The sequence below is a fragment of the Periplaneta americana genome, chromosome 13 (assembly GCF_040183065.1).
Source record: "Periplaneta americana isolate PAMFEO1 chromosome 13, P.americana_PAMFEO1_priV1, whole genome shotgun sequence".
Classification (NCBI taxonomy): domain Eukaryota; kingdom Metazoa; phylum Arthropoda; class Insecta; order Blattodea; family Blattidae; genus Periplaneta; species Periplaneta americana.
Genome location: NC_091129.1, coordinates 39,468,844 through 39,487,352, shown reverse-complemented (window position 1 = coordinate 39,487,352; position 18,509 = coordinate 39,468,844).

Here is an 18,509-nt window from a genome sequence, read left to right as displayed (position 1 = left end):
AAAAAAGCGGCCGCACTCGTGAACAGCGAATATTTTCAAAGTCCACTTCGGGTCGCGGCGATGTTACACGATGCATGTGCTTGTACAAGCAGTTCCGGAACTATGAAAATGTTCCATATCTGTTCCTCGCAGACCAGCGGTAGAGTGCTTGTTTAATGATTCGAAGGTTCTGGGTTCCGGCCTTCTTCAAGTTTTCATTTTATTTTTTAATCGTCCTTTAGCGATGTAAATGATATTCAAATTATCATTTATATCCAGTCATCGTTCTTGATGGATATCACGTTATTTATATTTTGTTATCGTTCTTTAGAGATATGAATAAAAATCAAGTTATCATTTGTATTCTGTTATCGTTTTATAACGATATGAATAATAATAATAATAATTATTATTATTATTATTGTATCTCCAATGGGGGTTAGCCCTATTTTACATATGTATGTTAGGGCTATAGTTTTATACACAAAAAAAGATAAGCATAAAGAGAAATAGAAAAGAAACTTAAATTAGCTTACGCGATGTAAACAAAACATAAACAAACCGTAAATTAGGCATTGCGATTGCAAAACAAATATCAGTTATCAATTTGAAACATACAAAAATATTAACAACACACATACGTAACACTTCTATAACACAAATATGCAGCTTTCCGTACCATACATCATAAATTAATACACAATAGTCACACAGACACAATCAAACTATAATTACGACATTGCGACATCAAGCATCCCATAACTGACTCACATACATAACAAATCAAGCATCCGTTGCAACACATACACTTCAACATAGTAACCACACTTTTAAAAGTTACAAATTTGGCTCCAAGAAGAATAAATAGGATACTGTTACTAATTACTATTCTTCTACAATTTCTTAAATACATCTGTAATAAATCTGTGAAATTCCGATATGAATAATATTCACGTTTTTATATTGTTATCGTTCTTTAGCGATATAAATAATATTCAAGTTATCATTTATATTGTTTTCCTTCATTAGCACTATAAAATAATATTCAAGTTATTTATATTATTGTTCTTTCGCAATATAAATAATCTGTATTTTATGTAAGTAATTATTATAACACAAATAAACATCTTTCTTTGTAAAATAGGTTATTTTATTTAGATAATTAAATATGTATTATATAATATCTTATATTAATTAAACAAACCGATATTTATCATTTATATTCTGTTATCGTTCTTTAGTGATACTATATAAATAATATTCAAGTTATTTATATTGTAATCGTTCTTTAGCGATATAAATAACAGAAATTTAATATTAGGTTTGGAAAAATCCAGTTGCATAATACTGGTATTAGTTTTTCTTTTTGTATTATTACATTATACTATCTTGAACCACAATAAAATGAAAAGGAGTAACGAGGAATTGAACCTGAGACGTTGACATCTAAATTCCGACGTTCGTCCGCTGAGCTACGAGGGCAAAAGTGTGGAAACATTTTCGGAAAAATTGGCCCAATCACACTCTAAGATTTTCTGATGATTCGTAGAAGCTAGTCCAGGATGCGGGGGGCAAAGGCTAATTGAGATTTCCCGATCTCTGATAGGGACAAACATCCTGATAGAATTAATATTTAACCCTTGCCGTGACTTTCGGTGAAGTCCGGAAGGCCCAATTAGTCAAATCCACTCTCATCTCCACGCTTGGGCCCCCTGGAATTTAATAAGATGCGAAAGAGATAGTGGTATGCAGAAAGCAACGGGATGTTACCGCATTTAGGCCTATCCTTCCCAAGAAAAACTGCAAACATGAACAAAGGAAGCTTTTAATAGAAGAAAAAGGATCTTCTGCGGACCTCTGGAAAAAGAACTAAGGAAGAGACTAGTGAAGTGCTTTGTGTGGAGTGTGGCATTGTATGGGGAAGGAACATGGACATTACGACGAAATGAAGAGAAACAAATTGAAGCATTTAAATGCGGATGTGGAGAAGAACGATGCGTGTGAAGTGGACAGATAGAATAAGAAATAAAATTGTGTTTGAAAAAGTGAGTGAAGAAAGAATGATGCTGAAACTGATTAGAAAGATAAAAAGTAATTGGTTGGGTCTCTGGTTGAAAAGAATAATATTCGACATTAGGATATGTGGATCATATGCGGAGAGTAAGAGGAAGGCAGAAAATAGGAAAGATTGGAGATTGCTGGTTTTGCAATGAAAGACCTGCCCATGGACAGAACACTTATGTATGTATGTTCAGAATGCCTGGAATATCGTGTCTAAAAACAGTCGCTATTTGCAAAGACTAGTCAATTCCATGCCTACTCGACTGCAAGATGATCAAGATAAGAGGAAGATAGACTAAATATTGAATTGTGGCTTTTTGTTTTGTTTTTTGAACGCTTAATTGTTTGAATGTTTTAAGGCCGACGCCAGTAAATTTGTTTTGTTCATGCCACGAAAGACATTTTATTGAGAATAAAATCTTTTTTCTTTCCATTTGCAGCCACAATATCATAATGATAAAGTCATGGCATAATATATTAATGAACTGATGTTAATTACTAAAATAATCGTAAAAGAGAAAGGAGCCATTATGTATAGTTTGTCTCTCTCAAAAACAGAACAAAAAAGAACATAAAAAGCACGAGGTTGTAGTCGAACGCAGGACCTCATGTATAAGAGGCCTGAACGCTACCATTATGCTATCGATAACACACAGAATACTTCAATTATAACTGTAGATATCAGGCAACGTGGTCCAACAACATGTAACATCGCCTGTCTCCGAATTGTAGCGAAGATACCCGAAGGGAACTTTGTTTCAGGAGAGCGGCCACTTTTTCTTTTGACAGCTGTACATGGATTAACGTCAATTTCATTCATGACAACATTATAATACTGGTTGCCAATGTAAACAGTTCTTTCATGTGGTTATCAATATTCTATATTGGAGAAATAAATATATAACACTTACATTAATTTTATTGTAATGTATTTAATTTTATCAACTTGTTTATTGATTTACTTATTTACATATTCAAATTAATTTAAATTAATTAAATTAAATTTAACTTCATTTAATTTATATATTTATTCATTTACTTAAATTTTTAAATTTAATGTTATTAAATTTAATTTATTTATTTTTATTTAATTTATGTATGCACTTATTTATATATAACGTATTTAATTAATTAATTAATTTACTTATTTAAATTTAATTTAATGTAATTTATTTATTAATTTATATTTAATATATTTAATTTATTTATTTATGGAACTACCTCGCGTACTCCAATCTCAAACGGCTGGAGAGAGTCAAAGCAGCCTACCTGAAAAGAATGCTCTGCATCTCAAAATACACGCAAAGCAGAATAGCATATATCTTATAGCAGACACAACCTACTTCATAGGGGACCTGATGGCAACTCACAGCCTGGTACCAACACCACAAAGAGCGTATTCCGAATCTCACCGGTGAGCAATCCGATGGCATCACGGTGTTCCGAATTCCACCGATGACGTCATTGATGCTCCACCGGTGTCGCACCGGTGCCATCAACTTGCAGAGGTGGTGGCAGTCTCCATCAGCCGCCATCAGCGAATCTGATTGGTTCTTGTATAGGGCGGGAATTAGCAGACGAATAACATCGTGCACTGTTGTGTCATGGCGGTGTGTTCTGCTGTATTGTTTGTAATGAGCACAACGTAAAAACAATATGTTAATGGCTTATGAGCGAACATGTCAACGGACCCGTTATTACTACCGGTTCAAGAAATAAATTGTTTATGCTATCTTTTCTTTGAACGAGATGGGAGTACGAAAATTTCGCAAAATTTTGCTAGCGTAGCACAGACAACAACTTGTACAGTCGCCATGACAGCCATCGATCCTTCCAGCAGTTTTGTTCCTTATTTCGCTGCAACGTGACGTCATTGATACCACCGGACCGGTGAGATTCGGAATACGCTGAAAGCATCAGATTCCTGGAAGACAGGCGACAAAAAGCAACAGACATTAACCATAGACTCCTCAGCACCCCAGCGATGACGAACAGCGAATGGAAGGAAGCCAACTACCACCTGCGCCATCTGTACAGCCCATGGACTACATCACCGAATATGCCTAAGCAAGGGATACCACAGCCCACCGACGGATGTCAGTGCACCGTATGTGGAGGACCCTGTGATACGTATCACATCATCGAATGCAAAGAAAGAACATTGACACTGTCCCACTATGCAAGCAATGCTAACTTTACTTAATCGTACTTATGTACACAGTGTGTTCAATAAATATATTATTATTATAAATCATTTATCTAATTTATTTATATTTAATTTTTTTATTTATTCATCTATTTAATTTATTTACATATTTATATATCTTATTTATTCAGTTATATATTTATTTTCTTTAATTATTTAAATTTAATTTCATTCTATTTAATCATTTATTTATATTTTAATTACTTAATTTATTTAATCAATTAATTAATTTATTTATATTTAATTAGGGTTTTTTTTTTTTATATGTGAATCCCCTTTTTATTCAGTATGCTCCATTGCAGTAATGCAATACTACACACATTTTTTGCTACACTGTTTTTACATTCTGTCGGAACTTAAAACAAAAACTAATAGTAAACTATTTACAATATTTACAAGGATGTAAAGTCAGCTGACTGAATACAGTTTATGAATTATTTAAAATTATTAATACTAATACTATTTTAACTGGAGTAGTGCTTTCACTATTTACAATATAATACACTGCCGTGAAGTCTATTGACTTAATAAAGGTGGTGAATTGCTTATAATTATTTTAACATAATATCTAACTACTACTACTACTGAATACTAATACTAATACTAATTTTAAGTAGAGTAGTTTTTTCACTATTTACAATATTTACAGTGATGTGAAATCTATTGATTGAACAAAGTTTCTGAATCCCTTATAGTGTTTTAACAATAGTTTCTCATGTGACACTGGCCATCTATCTTGATTTCTATATATTCCCTGCTTCAGAATATCCCTTTGTTTATTCAACTTGACACACGAGTATATTAGGTGATCTACTGTTTGTGCATCTTGAAGGCATGAACACGTTGAGTCGTCTTTGATCCCGAAACGGTGCAGGTATGCCTTGGTTTTTCCATGGCCTGAGATCATGGCGGTTACTTCTGCTGTCAGCGTAATATTTTGTTTCATCCTCTGACGTACAGACGGGAAGAACTTCTTACATATAGCTCCTTTAAGTGAGTTTTTCCAGTCGTTCTCCCATTCGTTGAACCCTTCTTCTTCTATTTCCGTTACAATTGTGGTCTTAGGTTTCCTGTTGTATGCCACTTCAAGACCATCTTCTGTTGCTGCCTCTTTTGCTGTTTTATCCGCGAGTTCATTGCCCTCTATTCCTACATGAGCCTTGACCCATCCGAAGTGGATAATGAAGTTCTGTTCTTTTAGGCTTTTGATGTTTTCACGTATTATCTCGATTATATTATTATGGTTTGAGGAGTTTTTTAGAAGAGCCAGTGTTACTTGGCTGTCCGTGAATATAGCTATCTTCCTCTGCTCAAGTTCAATCTGCTCACTATTTATGAGCTGTAATGCACTTAATATCGCTAACTGCTCAGCTTGATTGTTGGAGCATGCTTCATGTAATCTTCTCTTTACTTTATGTATTACTGAGCCCTGTTTGTATATCACTGCAGCGGCACCAACCTTTCCTTGATACTTGCTGCCATCCGTGAATATCTCTATAGCATAAGGCGTGCTACGATCGACTTCATCTATTGTGATTCTCTCTGCTGGATGATGCCATAATCTTACTGGAAGAGGTGCGTCGAATTCAACAGTAACACCTTCTATCAAACCATGTGTTGCTTTATATATTTTTGCTACTTCGGCGATTGTTATACAGATTGGTTTGACTCCGGCTAACACGCATGAGGCTTCATAAGATATGGTCCTGTGAGCTTTTGATATTTTTATATTCATGAGTCTTTGTGTCCTCTGCAGTTTCTGGATATTCTTTTGTTTTCTTATAGACTCTTCCCAGACTGGGGCGGCATATGTTAACATAGGTACAATGGCTCCTCTATATATTGCTTTCAATGCATGATATCCAAGTCCCCATTGAAGCTTTGCTACTCTGCTGAGCATATTAATTAGGTGAAGAGACTTTTCTGTTGTTTTTTCTATGTGTTTTCCAAAATTGAATTTGTTGTCTAGATAAATGCCTAGATATTTCAGTTCCTCTACTTGTTCAAGTCTTTTATAATTTAGATATATTTTTATCTTTTTGTTGACGATTTTCCTTCTTCTTGATATTAGAAGGACCTTCGACTTACTGTCGTTAAATTCTACTTTATTATTCTTTGCCCAATTTTCTATTTTCTTTAAGTCTGAGTTCGCATAATTTTCAGCATCAACATTATTACCACCTTTTGTTAACATCATCAGGTCATCTGCAAAAGCCACTATGTATGAGTTCTTTGAGAAGTCCAGGTTCAAGAGCGAGTTATACATAATATTCCAAAGGCCCGGACCGCAACATGATCCCTGCGGGCAACCTTTGCTCACTTCTTTACTAAGTTTTGCCGAATTTGTTTGAAGTATTGCTGTTCTACTTACGAAGTAATTTTGAGTTAGTTTATAAATATTTCTAGGGCACTTCAGTTCTTGCATATTATGAAGGATACTCGGCCACATTTAATTAGGTTATTTATTTATTTACTTATTTATCTATGAAGTTTATTTATATTCTATTTATTTATTTATATTTATTAACTTTATTTATTTCATTCATTTATTTAATTAATTTAATTTATTTATTCACTTAAATTTAATTTATTTATATTTAATTTATTTAATTTATTTATATTTATTTATTATTTATTTAAATTTTATTTTATTTATTTATTTCTCTTTAGTATATTTAATTATATTTAACTTATTTAATTTATTTATATATTTATTTATTTATCAAATTTATTTATATTTAATTAATTCATTTATTTATATATTTTATTTATTTTTTTACTTCCATTTAATTCACTTAATTTATTTATTTTGATTTAATTTTTTTACTTTATATACTTATATTTAATATATTAAATTAATATATTTAAATTAATTAATTAATTTATATATATATACATATATTTAATTTATTTGATTGATTTATTAAATTAGTTATTTACTTATTTATTTTTATATTTAAATTTAATTTTATTTATTTATATATTTATTTATTCATTTATTTAATTAATTCATTCATTTAATTATTTATTCATTTATATTTTATTTATGTATTTATATATATAATTATTCATTTATTTATATTTTATTTATTTATATTTAATATACTTTATTTACTTATATATCTAAGTAATTAGTTTTTAATTAATTAATTTATTTATTTATTTATATATTTATTTGGTTATTTCTTTAATATATAGAATTAATTTATTTTGGTATATTTAGTTATTTATTTAATTCATGTATATATATTTTGTTTTTTAATTTATTTATTTATTTATTTACATATTTATTTTCGTTTGGTTATTTTAATTAATTTATTTATTTAATTTTGTTCATTTATTTATTGTATTTTAATTTATTTTATTCAATATCATTTATTTACTTATTTTATTTAATTTAAGTTATTTAATGTATTTATTTTAATTTAATTAATTAATTTTTTTAATTATTTACATATTCATTAATTTTATTTACTCTAATTTCTTTTATTTTAAGTTATTTTTTTATTTATTATATTTACTTAATTTGTGTATTTACTTTATTTTATTCATTTATTTACTTTATTTTTATTTATTTATTTTTACTTAAAATTTATCTATTTTATTACTTCTTATTCATTTATCTTATTTTATTTATTACAACTTAATTTATTTAATTTACTTTATTTTAATTTATTGTATTCTATTTATGCTTATTTATTTATTTATTTATTTTTATATATTTAATTATTTTATTTAACTTCTTTCAATTTCAATATTATTTAATTTAATTTAATTTACGTATTTAATTTATTTATATTATTTATATGATTTAATTTATTTAATTTATTTATTTCTTTAAATCTATATAAATATTAATTTTATTTCAATTTATTTTATTTTATTTATCTAGATAATTTAATCATTTATTTTATTCAATTTAATTTATTTATTTTAATTTAATTTATATTCTTATTTTATTTCTTTCTTTAATTATCTTATTTATTCATTTTTATTTATTTATTATTCTATTTTATTAATTAATATATTTATTTATTTATTCTATTTTATTTATTTTTTTTATTTTATTTTATTGATTATGTTTAATATATACCATTTATTCTAATTATTTTTAATTAAATCATTTTAGTTTATTTATTATTATTTATTTTAGTTTATTTCTTTATTTTAATTAAATTCATTTACTTATTTTACTTTTCATTTTATTAATTTACTTCATTTATTTATTCATTTTATTTATTTTAATTTTTAATTTATTCATTTATTTTAATTTACTTCATTTCAATTTATTTTGTTTTATTTAATTCATTTATTTTAATTTTATTTATTTACTTATTTCATTTATTTAAATAGTTTTATTCAATTTATTGTATTTATTTATCTTATTATTTTAAGTTTCATTTTTATTTCAATTTATTTTATTTTAAGTTCTTTATTTAATTTATTTTATTTTATTTAATATGCTTTATTTAATTTTGTTTATTTTATTTATTTATTTTATTTATGTTATTAATTTACTTATTTTATTTACATATTTAATTTATTTTCTTAATATCTTTAATTTAATATATTTAATTAATTTATTTATTCTATTTACTTTAATGTATTTTTTATTTCATTTTAGTTTATTTATTTCATTTCATTTATTTTATTTATTTTTTTATTTCATTTTATTTCACTTATTTTATTTTATTTATTCATTTTAATTTAATTAATTTATTTTATTCAATATTTTAATCTAATTTATGTTTTATTTATTTAATATATTTATTTATTTTAATTTATTTATTTATTTATATTAATTTAATTTATTTACTTATTTTATTTATTTATTTTATTTTTATTTACTTAAGTTATTTATTTATTTTTCTTTATTGTGCTAAAACAGCATATTCGACTACTTAATTAATTTATATTATTTCATTTATTATTTACTTTATTTATTTGATTTATATATATACATATATATATATTTACTTTAATTTACTTTATTATAATATATTTATTTAATTTGTTTAATTTAATTCAATTAATTAATTTAATTATTTTATTCATTTATTTATTTTATTTATTCATTTTATTTCTTGATTTATTTAATTTAGTTAATTAACTGAATTTAATTAAGTAATATATTTATTTTATTTTAATTTATTTAATTAATTAATTGATTTAATTATTTTAGTTTATTCATTCGTTTAATTAATTTAATTTATTTCGTTTATTTAAGTAATTTAATTATATATTTACTTTATTTTTTATTCAAATTATTTATTTAATTTATTTAATTTAAATTATTTTTGGTTTACTTATTTATTTTATTTATTTAATTTAATTTATTTAATTATTTAATTTATTTATTTTATTTTATTTATTTATTTCATTTATTTAATTGATTTACTTTATTGATTTAATTTAATTTATTTTCTTTAGCTATTTTTTAATTTTATTTATTTTATTTATTTAATGTTATTTATTTACTTTAATTTATTTAATATAATTTATTTATTCATTTATTTGTTTATTTTATTTTTATTTATTTATTTTATTTAATGTATTTATTTTATCTATTTAATAATTTATTTAATTAATTTCTTTATTTACTTATTTATTTAATTTATTCAATCAATTGATTTATTAATTTATTTATTTAATTTATTTAGTTTTACTTATTTATTTATTGATTTTTATTAATTAATTTCATTTTATTTAATTATTAATTTATTTTATTTTTTTAATCTACTTATTTTACTTTATTGATTTATTTATTTGATTTAGTTTATTGTTTTTTATTTTAATTCATTAATTTTATATATATATATATATATTTAAATTATTTAATTTAATTTACATAATTTTTTATTTTATTTTATTAATTTATTTATTATTTATTACATTGTATTTATTTAATATAATTTATTTTGTTTATTTTATTTATTTACTTATTTGTTTATTTATTTTATTTAATTAACCTAATTTATTTTATTTATTTAGTTTACTTATTTCATTTATTTAGTTTATTTATTTAATTTTATTTATTTACTTTATTTTATTTATTTATCTATTTATTTTATTTATTAATTTTTTTATTTTAATTCATTTAATTTTATTTATTTATTTAAATTATTTTATTTTATTTATTTAAGTCATTTATTTATTTTATTTATTTATTTAATTTATTTAGTTTATTTCATTTATTTACTTATTTGTTCAGTTATTTAATTTATTTATTTAATTTTATTTATTTCATTTAAGTTATTTAATATATTTAATTTAATATATTTATTTCATTTTAATTATTTATTTATTTACTTATTCATTTATATATTTATTTATATTTATTTCATTCAATTTTATTTATTGATTTGTATTTAATTTTATTTAATTAATTTATTTACATTTAATTTTATTTATTTATTTATATTTAATTTTGTTTATTTATTTATATTTAATTGTTATTTTATTTATTGATTAATTGATTTATTTATTTATATTTAATTTCATTTAATTTATCTATTTTTGCATTTATTTATATTCAATTTTATCTTAATAACCTATTTGTTTATATGTAATTGTGTTAAATTTATTTATTTATATTTAATTTTATTTAATTGATTTATTGATTTGATTTAATTTCTTCCCGTAACCACTACTGGTTGCCATCTACAAAGAGTACCACGAGAGACAGACAGACACATAGATAGATAGTTTATTTCATTTTAATTTATTTATTTATTTAATTATTTTATTTTATTCATTTATTTAATTATTGTAATTAAATTTAATTAGTTTATTTAATTTACTTATTTATTTTATTCCTTATTCAATTTATTTATTTAATCTATTTAATTTAAATTATTTAATTATTTAATTTATTTTATTTATTTATTTCATTTATTTAATTGATTTACTTTATTGATTTAATTTAATTTATTTTATTTATCTATTTTTTTAATTCTATTTATTTTATTTATTTAATGATATTTATTTTATTAGTTTAATTTATTTATTTAATTTATTTAATATAATTTATTTATTCATTTATTTGTTTATTTTATTTTATTTATTTAATTTAATTTATCTAATTATTTAATTTAATTTAATTACATATTTATTAATTTTATTTTATTTAATGTGTTTATTTTATCTATTTAATAATTTATTTAATTAATTTATTTATTTACTTATTTATTTAATTTATTTAATTTTATTTAGTTACTTATTTAATTTATTTAATTCAAATTTTTAATTCAATACATTAATATTTTTTATTTTTTAAATTTTATTAATTAATTTAATTTTATTTATTTAGAACACTTTAAAAATGTGGACATATTGCAGGAACTAAAAATGGATCCTATAGTTAATATTGTTCAACAATATCGACTTCAGTGGAAAAAATATGTCGAAAGGATGGATCGCACTAGATGGCCTAAACAGATTCTTACTTATGTACCAAGAGGAGTGTCATTTACAGCAATGGTGAATAGCATGTCTGGCCTTGAAACGAGAGGTCCCGGGTTCAAATCCTGTTTGGGACAAGTTAACTGTTTGAAATTTTTTACAGGGTTTTCTCTCAACCCAATAAGAACAAAAGCTGGGTAGCTTTCGGCACTGGACTTGTAGCCTACTCATTTCGCTGGCATTACCACCTTCATCTCACTCAGATGCTAGATAACGATCGCAGCTGATAAAGCATCTTCAATTAAAAGTTATTTATTATTTTTATTGTAATTATTTACAAGACTATAAACAGTGAGTTCATTATGTCCCTTTTCACACTGCGTATTGTGATATTTCTCTCTGTGATATTAACATTTTATATAATGAAAAATAAAATTAGTTAGAATCAGTGTCTGCAGCTTCACGCACGTGCTGGTCCCTTTCAATTGGTTTCGGGGGACTTTAAATTGTTACAGCACCAAAATAAGTACGGATTTAGAAAACTGGAACATTGCTCTTGAATGTCGCTTCATGTGTGCAAAGAATACTGTGATGAAACCGACGGCTTTCATGTGACAATCAATTGCAGAAAACCACAAGACTCTGAACATCATCTCCTTCAAGCTGCTGGTGCATGGTGATGTGGTAAGGAACCCTCCACACCGTTGTCTGACTAATATCAGATTCCCTAGCAATTCTCCTGATCGAGTCGTGAGGATTGACAAGAACGGCAGCAATGACATCAGCAGATCTCTCGTCTGTCACATCTATTTTGACTGGTTAGGCTGCAGCTGTCCAGTTGCTGTACATGAAAGTATGCTACTTTGTATTGTATATATTTGTATAGTTTTGGCCGATGAATTGTATATGCTTTAAATTGAATAGTAATCTATATAGCTCTACTGATAAATTGTTTGTATTTGTAATTTGAAGTAGTTTGCATGATATGTATTATCAATTTCTGTATATCACAACTGGTTGAATTGTTTATGCCTTAAATTTAATTAACTTGTTTTGTATTATACATATAGCTCAACTTATGAATGATCGTTTGCGTTTGTAAATTTAATAATCTGATTGGCTATGTATTGTATACTTTTAGTAGAGCCATCGAAGTAGCTCAGTCGGCAGACTCGCTGGGCTGCTGATCTGGAGCTGCGTTCGGGCTTGGGTTGGATCCCCCTTTGGTCTTTGGTTTCTTCCGAGGTTTTCCCCAGCTGTGGGACTGAAGCTGGAAGGTCTATGGCGAGTCCTTGGCATCAACCCCTTTGATTTGATTACCCCCCTTTGATTTGATTACCTGGTTGGGTTTTTCCGAGGTTTCCCCCACCAAAAGGCAAATCCCGGGTAATATTTTGGTGAGTCCTCGGACCTCATCTCATCTCACTACATCTCGCCAAAATGTAAAAAAAAAAAATGTAAAAAATTGTAAAAAATTGTAAAAATTGTAGAAAATTACTAAATTGTAAAACTATAAAAATTTGTAGAAATTGTAATTGTAATATTGTAAAATGTTGACTTGTTCCACATCTTAAAGCTTCATTGCTCATGTAAGATCTATGGAATAAAATAAATGAATGAATGAATGAACGAGCACAAGACTGACGAGCACTTTGCGGTTATAGACGCTGGGCAGCCCGGAAGCTTCTACGAGATTCGCCCACTATCACCAACATAACAAAACCTTCTTGAGTTGTGTAAACCATTACTGTTTGTAGTACGTAGTAGGTATTTGTAATCATTCTTAACTTTTAGATATTTATTTTATTAGTCACAAAAGTAATTGCATAACTTGAAAAATGTACTTACGTAGGTACAGAGAAAACAAAATACTTTCTTCTTAATGTAGGCCTACATTGTTGGGCAATTCCATCTGAGCTTATTACCTGGCTAAGTGCACTGGCCGTACTGTATTGTGGTGACTAAAGGAAATGCTGCTGTGCGAGCAAAGAGAAGGGGTAGTTTACTTGTATTCACCCCTCGACGGTGCTGCCGGCCACCAGGTCTATACTCAGCCAGGTAATTGTGCGTGTGTAGGCCTACTGTGTTAACATTAAATGAAATAATCTTGTTTATATTTTCTTCTTGTAACATTTCTCAATATTAACGATTAGCTTCTCGTACGTTTCCTTATGGGAAGATCAGGAATTGGTAAAAACGTTTCTTACGTACGAAAGCTGTTTGTTTTCAAGAGCTCTATCAAATGCTATGCTATTTCACCCGACTCCCATTTGAAATTATAAAGTGATACGCCACTGACCCTACTTCCTGTTAGGACTGATTGCTGAAATCAAGCTCAAGTGAAAGTTCACATGTGGTTTAGTTTAAATATTTTTGTCTCGGAAAATTTTAATGCACTAGTTTTCAAAATAAATGACTGTTACGGGTGATCTCAATCACCCTGTATAAGTACATTTTAATACTAAACATGTTTCTGTATCCCAAAACAATGAATTTTGATCCCTTCTACAAGAGTAAAAATTAAAGAATATTTTTAAAAAGCATAATTCTGAAAGAAGAATGTATGATGTAATGTGGAAGAATAAATTAAGCGAGTCTGATTAAATTTACGTACTGTAGCAGAAGAAATTAAAATTAACGAAAGAATACAATTTAAAGACGAAATACCAGCACTGTACTCGTGGGACTACAGATCCAAATTTCTATGACTAGAAATTGTAAATCCTTAATTGTATTACATTACATTGCTTCTACTCACTGTTATGCATAATGTGATTTTATAGCAGTAAAAAAGCTGAAAAAGTAATAAACTTTGGAAATTTAGTTATAAATCTGTTGAATTCTAACAAAACTCTAGCAAAGTCACATAAAATAATCAGTAATCGATTTATTAGTTCGCATTTCTAGTTACATTAGTCATCCAAATTAATCTGAATTAAAATGAAAAGTTTACAAGTAAATATGATGAAAGTACAATAATAATTTTTGTGCGAGATCGTGCGTATTTGCTTGGTTTCCGCACAAAACCAATCCACGGAAAGTCTAAAATTCCACATTCAGTATTCCCAACCTAACACACATAACAATTTCCCTCTTCTTACCGCTTAAGTGACATATTGATTTTACTGCTTAGGCTTTTAACATATTATTTTTAGAGACGTTCAATATAGTCATAATTATAAATTGGAAACTTACCACTGCAATTTCACCTAAATTGCACTGTTAATTATTTTTTTAAATATTTACAAAAATTAAGTAAACTCTACAACTCCACTAAAGTTACTGCATTCGTGATGCATTAAGGAAGCAGTGAAAAAATCAACAAGATTCCAGACTCATCATAGACTGGGGAAAAAAAAAGACAGATGTATATCACGGCCTGCTGGAGTATAGTAAACACAGAAAACATTTTAAAGCAACAATGTTGAAGATAGATATTTTTGTTTTGTAAATTTGCCGTCATTGAACAGAAACCAAGATGGAGATTTCATTGCAACTAATTAGAAATTCCTCTTTCAGGTATGTAATAAACGATCTTCGCATAAAATAATGTACGATACACGAGCGGTTTGTTTTCTTTCAATTCTCGGAAATTCTCGGAAACTTTTCCTCGAACATGAAAACTTCAACATACCGCTCTTGTAACGCATATTACTGTTACAGTCCATATGTACATTATTCTTAATAAAGCAGTCTGCATTGTTATATAATCAAGATCATACATCATACATCCACTGGTTTAGTTGCACGTGAACGCATCACAATGCCATTCCGAAAAATAAAAGTGTATGCATATCGGAACGTGAGGATGCCAAACTTGACACCCAGTACAAGTTCATTTGGCGATTGCAAAATTGATCAGCATAGTTCCTGCAAATATTCCTTCCAACTAAATCACTGCATGCTTCAATACTTACTGGTATTGTGATGCAGACATTTCAGTTCGCACTTCCAGTACCTCGAAAATTGTGATTTGTGTATTTCCTAGTAAAATACTGCTGTAAAATACTTGAACAAACAGGTGCCAAAACCTTTGATAATGTACTATTTCGTTATTAGAATTTCATACTTCCAACTAGTAAAACAGCGTTGGAAATAATTTACAAAACTAATATGTGATTTTCGACACACGACAATATTTCACTACATGTGTGAATTACAATATGATGTACATTAGCAATACCTTTTCCAGTCTTTATCTAAGCGAATTCAACGTTTCTCTTACTGGTATGAAATTTAGTGCATCTTTTCCAAAAATATAATATTTTCAAAAAGAGGAATATGTGTGAAGAAAACTATGAATCACTATATTACTGAGATAATGTATTAATCAGACAGTGCAGAGGATTTTACTGAACGTTAAGCATATGTCAGTTGCAGGGGGGTCTCTCCCTCTGCATGCCAAGGACATAACGTCTTGTCACTGTGTAGGGACCGAAAATCCGCTGTCTGGTCGCGACATACAGACGGAATGATCAAATGATATGAAATCTAAAAATATTATGATAACAGTTATAATGAGAACTGATGTGAATGAAATTAATAATGTATAGTCAGTGGCGACTTGCTTTATTGAACATATAGCAGAGCATCATCTCCTTAAATCGAATCAATCTTACTAATGTTAATAGAATACACACCAATTTATGCTACACATTACGTGAGTCTTTGAAAGACACTAGAAGAGCAAGTGCAATTGTGTAGTTCTCTCAGAGGCTCAGTTCAAATGTGCCATATTCTTCTATTCCAGCCCCTAAGCAGAACAGAATGAATGTTACCTACTGACATTAAGCGGATGATGATTCAACACCAGACATTTAATTCCTTGGTCATGTTAGGATGGCACCAGACCATCACTTGACACAAACATAAGATAAAGAATACATTCCAGTTTATTGTGCAACTAGTTCAGAGTTGATATCCATAGTGATATTCCCCAGATACAGCGAAAAAAACAAACACAATAATAATGATGATAATAATAATATGAATTTATTTTTGTCGCTGATATGGTACACAGGTATTGAGTACAACAGGTTCCTGAATAAGGATTGCAGCTGTTTGAGTTTTAAAATTTCTAATTGTTCAACAAGAGTTCGCAAAACAATCCAAACTATTGAAATTATGAATTGAATATATACAAATTGTCGTTTTTCTGTTATTATTATTATTATTATTATTATTATTATTATTATTATTATTACTAGCCATACCCATGCGCTCCGCTGCACCCGTTAGAAATAAATATAAAATAATTACATAATTAAAATACGACATTTGATCCAGGGAACATTCGTGTTTGATTGAAGGATAAATCGTTTAATATGTTACTTAATTTAAATTGCATCCAAATAATTAAAATGCGATCATTTTGGTCCAGAGACACTCACTTGGTGCAATGACAATTCCTTTAACATGTTTCTTAATTTTTATTACATGCAACCATAGTTTAATGAAGATTGACATCATTTAGATTTAATGTGTATATTTTATTTTACTTGTTATAGGTTTCCATTGAATTATGGTAATAACTTAATTTTAACCCTTGTTTTCTACGTATTCAGTAAATGGCGCTTGGCCCACTATGGTACTGAACCCTTCAAATAACTTAAATTATATTATATAATATTACATATTATATTATATCAGAAGTTACTGTAATAACATTATAGCATTATGTCCATCTAGAGAAACTACACTTTCCAGTGGTGAAATAATAATTAATTATACAAATCGGTTAATTTAGCTTCCGATATTACTTCATACAAACACAGAAACATTCTCTGTAGGCTATCTTTCATAGCTTTCGATTGTTCTGTCCAAGGCCCCTTATAGTCTAAATCATTTGTTTTTTAATTCATTACACGGCCTTAGATGGCAGTTTTTTTATTTTAAAACTCATTTATCTCATTAAATATCAGTCCTATCAAAATTTTTCAAGGAATAAAACTTATCGCAAATTATTTTTAAAGAAACTTTTGTTATGTAACATTTTTCACAAAAATCAATAATAAGCGAGATATTTCGATTTATTTAATTCAGGCCCCCTTATAACCCCCCTTTTAAATAATGTATTTTGAATGCCATATAGCCTAAAATCTAAGTTACAACGAACTTAATTTATATTCCAATTTTCATCGAAATTCGTTCAGCCATTATCGCGTGAAAAGGTAACAAACATACAGACAGACATACAAACAAAAATTTCAAAAAAGCGATTTTCGGTTTCAGGGTGGTTAATTATATATGTTAGGACCAATTATTTTTGGAAAATCGAAAATTACCAGAAAAATTTCGGCTACAGATTTATTATTAGTAATAGATTATTATTATTATTATTATTATTATTATTATTATTATTATTATTATTGATGCACTACCGAATTTCTGACCACAAGATGCCACTGACAAAGAATTTATCATAGCAGTAAACACAATTTAAGAAACACATTACCGGTACTATCAATTTCTCAAATTCCATAATGACAAGAGATTCCATATGAATGTGAAATGTTTCAGAAATACGTTAAACATAATGAATATGAAGCTTTAATGAGGAAATTGCTTCAGGAAAAAATGTCAAAATTTATGAATGGGAGTAGCCCCTAATGTTATCAGTCTTATACAGAAGTGTATGTAGGAATGAATTTGAGGAACCTTATTTCAAAATAAACTTTACCCTCTGAATCTCTTTTCGGCTGTTCAAATGTGAAAGTTATTCTTGGTGCTAGGGGATATGTTACAATTCTGGCTGACAAGAACAGACACTTTTTTCACAGAAAGATGATGGACAATTTTATTGAGAACCCTAGGACCAACTTTTCCAACACTGTCTTTGTCCTTCACAGATTTTATTTTAACC